Consider the following 6,000-nt stretch of genomic DNA (forward strand, 5'->3'; position numbering starts at 1 on the left):
ATAGTCTGTTTGGAAGCTCATCTCCTCTTTCCACACCTTCAGAAACCAAACCGAACACAGATCAATTTCCAAGTGCCTCTGGGGCTGTCTGTTAATGCCATGTCGAGTTACTCAATAGTTGTTTTCCTGTAATTAAATATCTGGACACATTGGACTGCCATCCACTGAAGTTACTCTCATGCCCTGGTGAAGTATCTCTGTGGATATTATTTGAAAATGCTAGAGAGGCTTCTTTTCTCCAAACATTTGATAAAATGAATAATACAGGTTGTTAATGAAGAATCAGAAATTACAAAAAGGTGGAAACAAGTAGATGGCCACGCCATAGCCTCATATCCAAAATGCAGTGGTGTTAAACAGAAAACACATTTCTTTCCAGTCTTCCTTTATTGTGTAGGAGTTTATGATTTTTTTTGTGTGCCTGTAAAAAATTATAGCCAAACTGCATATAAAATTTTATGTTTTTTTCTCTCATTACATGGCTTCAAAAATCACTTCCCTGTCTTTTTACACAGTTTTCAGTAAATGTCACATAATCAAGTTGTTCTACCACAACTTATTTGAGCAATCCTCTACCATTGGTCGTTTACATTGTTTTCAACTGAGCACGCTTCTTTTTTTTTTTTTTTTAATTTTTGTATAAACGGGGTCTCACTATGTTGCCCAGGCTGGTCTCGAACTCTTGGCCTCAAGCAATCCTCCCACCTCAGCCTCCCAAAGTGCTGGGATTATAGGCATAAGACACTGTGCCTGGCTCTTTAAATTACACTGCTCTGAACATCTCTGAGCATAGAACTATTCCTTCATGTAGTATTGCTTGCATTAGCTAAATTTCTAGAGTTGGGATTTTTTTTTTTTTTGATAGGGTGCTGTATTAGTCAGTTTTCACACTACTATAAAGATACTACCTGAGACTGGGTAATTTATAAACAAAAGAGGCTTAACTGACTCACAGTTCCACATGCCTGGGGAGGCCTCAGGAAATTTACAATCATGGCAGAAAGTGAAGGGGAAGCAGGCACCTTCTTCACAAGGCGGCAGGAGAGAGAGAGAGCACGCAGGGAAAACTGCCACTTTAAAACCATCAGATCTCGTGAGAACTCACTAGCACGAGAACAGCATGGGGGAAACTGCCCCCATGATCCAGTCACCTCCCACTGGATCCCTCCCTCAACACATGGAGATTACAATTCAAGAAGAGATTTGGGTGGGGACACAGAGCCAAACCATATCAGGGGCTTTCCAGTAAAGACTGGAAAGCCTGCTAGACAAATTCTAAAAGAGCTGTAACACTGAGATGGGATTTCTTGAGGTCAAAATATTTAATATCTCTTTATGTTGTTTTCCAAAAGGGCTGGATTCAGATACTCTCCAGCAGTGTCTGTTGGAAGAGAGAGAGAGCCAGGGGTGATGGTCTGGCTTTCAGACCTGAGATCAGACAGAAGGATAGCTGAACTCCCAGGCGGTGGGTTGGTTTGTGGTTGGTTTGTTGGTTGGTTGGTTGTTTTTTTGTTCTGGATCTCATTTCAAAGAGAACAGATTTGACTCCACACCTGACGCATCTCCTCAGTTTCACAAAGCAGCTAAGAGGGAAGTCAGGTTTCATAGCCCAAATGATGCTATTGCTTGAGTATAATTGTGCACCAGCCATTAGCCCACGTTTCTTGGTAGAGCCTCGGTGTGCTTGGATTATGAATTTGCACACAGTGGAATCGCAATAATTTGTTTTATAGTTCTGTCCTTTTGGGGAATGACGTTTCTTCCAAGGCCTCAGCTCCCTTAATCTGTAAAACGGGAATAACAAGAATTCACTGGACAAATATTCAGTGTGCCTGTTGGGTGTGTTGGGCACTGTGCAGTCCATCTCCAGGGCTAGCATGGAAGGCACACATTGAAAAGATACTCATGCTGGCTGCAGTGGCTCACGCCTGTAATCCCAACGCCCTGAAAGGCTGAGGCAGGTGGATCACTTGAGAACAGTCTGGTCAACATGGCTCTGTCAACCCTGTCAATCAGTGATCAGACTTAGTCTGAGTAGGAGGAGAAAGCTGGAACCAGTGGTCTTCCTCAGATGTGATCTCATGAAAGAATGAAGTCTGCCTACGGGTAGCTGCTCTGGAGGGTGAAAGCCTGAACTTGATAATTCCCTCTAATTCTCATCCCATCTAGGCAAAAGGAGACTTGCTGGGAGAGAGAAATTAATTGTTCAGTTTATTATCAGTTCTTAAAAAAAATTATCAGCTCAAAAAAAAATACACAAAAAATTAGCCAGGCATGGTGGTGCAACACACCAGTCGTCCTAGCCAATAGGCTGAGGTGGGAGGATCACCTGAACCCTGAATGAAAAGCTGCAGTGAGCTGTGATTGCACCACTGCACTCCAGCCTGGGCAACAGAGTGAGACCCTGTTTCAAAAAAAAAAGAGGCCAGGCATGGTGGCTCATGCCTGTAATCCCAGCACTTTGGGAAGCCGAAGTGGGTGGATCACTTGAGGCCATGAACCTGCCTGGCCAACATGGTAAAACCTCGTCTCTACTAAAAATACAAAAATTAGCTGGGCACGGTGGCATGCTCCTGTAATCCAGCTACTCGGGAGGCTGAGGCACGAGAATCACTTGAACCTGGGAGGTGGAGGCTGCAGTGAGTCATGATCGTGCCACTGCACTCTAGCCTGGGAGACAGAGCAAGACCCTGTCTCAAAAAACAAAGATACTCATGCAAACAAATATGTAAGTACTAACTGATGAATGGAAAGAATTACACAAGGAGCTCTAAGAAATTACAGCAAGACAATTGTATTTCCACAAGAAGGTTTATAAATGCTTCTCCGAAGAGATAACATGGAGTGTTTGAGACCTCAGTGATTCCTAGGTTTTGGCTAAGGAGGAGTGAGGGAAGCAGACTTGGCTGCAAGAATGGTCGAGCAAAGGCCCTGAGGCTGCAGAGCTCTGTGCCCTCCAGGAATCAGAGGGTGGAATGGGTGGGGTGGCATGTCAGGACTCAGGAAAGAGAGGGAGGCAGAAGTGGGTTAGGCAACGTCCCAGATGCTTCATGAAAGGCTGGGAGCCACCGCTGAGCTGAGAAGTGACAGGCTAGGGCAGTGGAGGCTGGAAGATGACTCTCTCCCCATGCTAGTGAGCAATGCCCATGGTGGTCTAGCAGGATAATCACTTTTTTGTTGTTTTTTTTGAGACCAGGTCTCCCTCTGTCACCCAGGCTGGAGTACAGTGGTGCAACCACGGCTCACTGCAGCCTCGACCTTCCAGACTCAAGCCATCCTCCCACCTCAGCCTCCCTAGTAGCTGGGACTACAGGCACACACTACCATGCCAGGCTATTTTTTTTATTTTTATTTTTAGTGGAGACGGGGTTTCATTATGTTGCGCAGGTCTCCAGCTCCTAGGCCCAGCAATCCTACCATCTCAGCCTCCCAAAGTGCTGGGATTACAGGCATGAGCCAATGTGCCCAGCCCAGAGTTAGAGACATTTTAGAGGCAAATGAGAGTCCCTTTTCTTCCTCCCTTCCCTAATTTCACCCTCAAGCTGATGACTATGTAATTGTGGTTATGTTCAAGAAGTGAGAGCTAAAATGTGATTTACCTTTATGTCAGTTTGCAAGAGGCAAGAGAGAAGTTTACCTTTCTAAAACAGCAGCCACACTGTGGAACCTAAAAGCTAGCTAGACTTAACTCCAGTGCATCCTAGCCAGGAATTAGGGAACTTTTTTTAAACTTTACTTATTTATTTTGTAGAGACAGGGGCTTCGCTGTGTTGCCCAGGCTGGTCTTGAACTCCTCAGCTCAAGCAAACCTCCAGCCTTGGCCTCCCAAAGTGCCGAGATTATAGGAGTGAGCTACTGCACCGGGGCAGGAGTTAGGGATATTGGCAACCCCAGGTTATCATCCCAGAACCAGTCATGAAACTCACGAAATCATCACCGCCATCCTCATCTCCAAGAGAATCTTGCCAGTACTTGCATGTCATAATTAAAATCGGTGGTCAAACTTGGCCTGAGTAGGAGGAGAAAGCTGGAACCAGTGGACTTCCTGAGATGTGATCCCATGAAAGAATGAAGTCCGCCTTGTGTTCCTACGGGTAGCTGCTCTGGAGGGTGGAAGCCTGAACTTGATCATTCCCTCTAATTCTCATCCCATCTAGACAAAAGGAGACTTGCTGGGAGAGAGAAATTAATTGTTTGGTTTATTATCAGTTCTTAAGGTCTCACGCTGGTCAGAAGTTCAGAATTAGTTGCATACTTTTTAATTCAAGAGACAGGGTCTTGCCATGTTGCCCAAGCTGGAGTGCAGTGGTATGATCGTAGCTCACTGCAGCCTCAAACTCCCGGGCTCAAAGGATCTTCCTGCCTCAGCCTCCCATGTAACTGGGACCACAGGTGCACACCACCACACCTAGCTAATGGTTTTTTATTTTCTGTAGAGACAGGGATGGCGGTGGTGGGGTGGCGGAGGTGGGGGGACTCAGGGACAGGGCTGTGTCTCACTTTGTTGCCCAGACAGGTCTTGAACTCCTGGGCTCAAGCAATCACCCTGCCTCTGCCTCCCAAGGTGCTGGAATTACAAGTGTGAGCCAGTGCACCTGGCCAATCAAATTCTTTAAAATTAACTCCCACAGATTAAATTCTTTTCTTAGGGATTTAAATTTTACAGATACATGACTGACATGTAATAAATATTCGGCATTCATTGGCAAGAACAGGAGAAGCCAGGTTGCTGGATGAGCTTTGGGCTTTGGTTCAAACTGCAGTTCCCCAGGTAAATAGCTCCGAGATCTGGGGCATGTTCTAAACTACCTGCGCTTTATTTTCTCCCTCTGTAGCTTGTAAGAGCACCTACTCCACAGACTCATGAGAATAAACAGAGGTGCTCAATAAACGGTGGCCAGTATTGTTATTTAAGGTTTAGTCTCACTTTAGGTGTATGTCAGTCCCACCTTAGCTACATTTTCCAGTGAGTCACACCTGGCTACCAAGTGCCTGAAATGGGGTTCGTCTGAACGGGGATGTGCTGTAAGCGTAAAACACACATCTAATTCTGAAGACTTGGTATGCCAAAAAGGATATCAAAATATTAACATTTCACTAATTCGTTTTCATAGTAATTAGTTTTATGCTAATTTATGACATGGTGAAATGATGAGATTTTGAGGACACATCAGGTTAAATAGAATTAATATTAATTTCTTTATTTTTAGTGATTTATTTTTTAATGTATTATTTATCTTTTTTCGATTTTTGCCTTTTTCCATGTGTTCTAAAAAATGAATTTTATCTGTTTCTTTTCTTTTTTGATGTGACCACTAGAAAACTTTAATTGACACACGTGACTCACATTTATATTTCTTTTCTTTTTTTTTTTTTTTTTTTTTGAGATGGAGTCTCACTCTGTCGCCCAGGCTGGAGTGCAGTGGCATGATCTCAGCTCACTGCAACCTCCGCCTCCTGGGTTCAAGCGATTCTCCTGCTTCAACCTCCAGAGTAGCAAGGATTACAGGTGCCTGCCACCGCACCCAGCTGATTTTTGTGTTTTTAGTAGAGACGGGGTTTCACCATGTTAGCCAAGCTGGTCTCGAACCCCTGGCCTCAAATGATCCGCCTGCCTTGGCCTCCCAAAGCGCTGGGATTACAGGTGTGAGCCACCACGCCAGGCCTATATTTATTTTCAATCATACAGGTCTAAAGGCATGATATAGAAAGTAGCAATGGTTAAGGAATGAGAAAAGCGTGGACGTGGCAATCAGAAAGATGTAGGGGCTTATCAGGGTAGCAGTACTCTCTGTATGCTATTAGAACAGTCAGTTAACCTTTTTTTTGAGACAGGGTCTCACTTTATCACCCAGGCTGGAGCGCAGTGGCACAATCTCAGTTCACTGCAACCTCTGCCTCCTAAGCTCAAGCCATCCTCTCTCCACCACCTGAGTAGCTGGGACGACAGACGTGTGCCGCCACTCTTAGCTGATTTTTGTATGTTTGTATTTTTTTGGT

General features: G+C 44.7%; 1 protein-coding gene and 1 non-coding gene across 4 annotated transcripts in view; one reads left to right on the forward strand and one right to left on the reverse strand.

Annotated features, from left to right (window-relative positions):
* The window catches only part of ABAT (4-aminobutyrate aminotransferase), a 106,385-nt gene that overhangs the window by 25,329 nt on the left and 75,056 nt on the right, over positions 1–6,000 (forward strand). The window lies entirely within an intron of this gene.
* LOC123570693 (U7 small nuclear RNA) lies at positions 1,234–1,295 on the reverse strand. The gene has a single exon (XR_006694951.1). It is a non-coding gene; the product is annotated as a U7 small nuclear RNA (small nuclear RNA).

Source organism: Macaca fascicularis, chromosome 20 (genome assembly GCF_037993035.2).
Source record: "Macaca fascicularis isolate 582-1 chromosome 20, T2T-MFA8v1.1".
Lineage (NCBI taxonomy): Eukaryota > Metazoa > Chordata > Mammalia > Primates > Cercopithecidae > Macaca > Macaca fascicularis.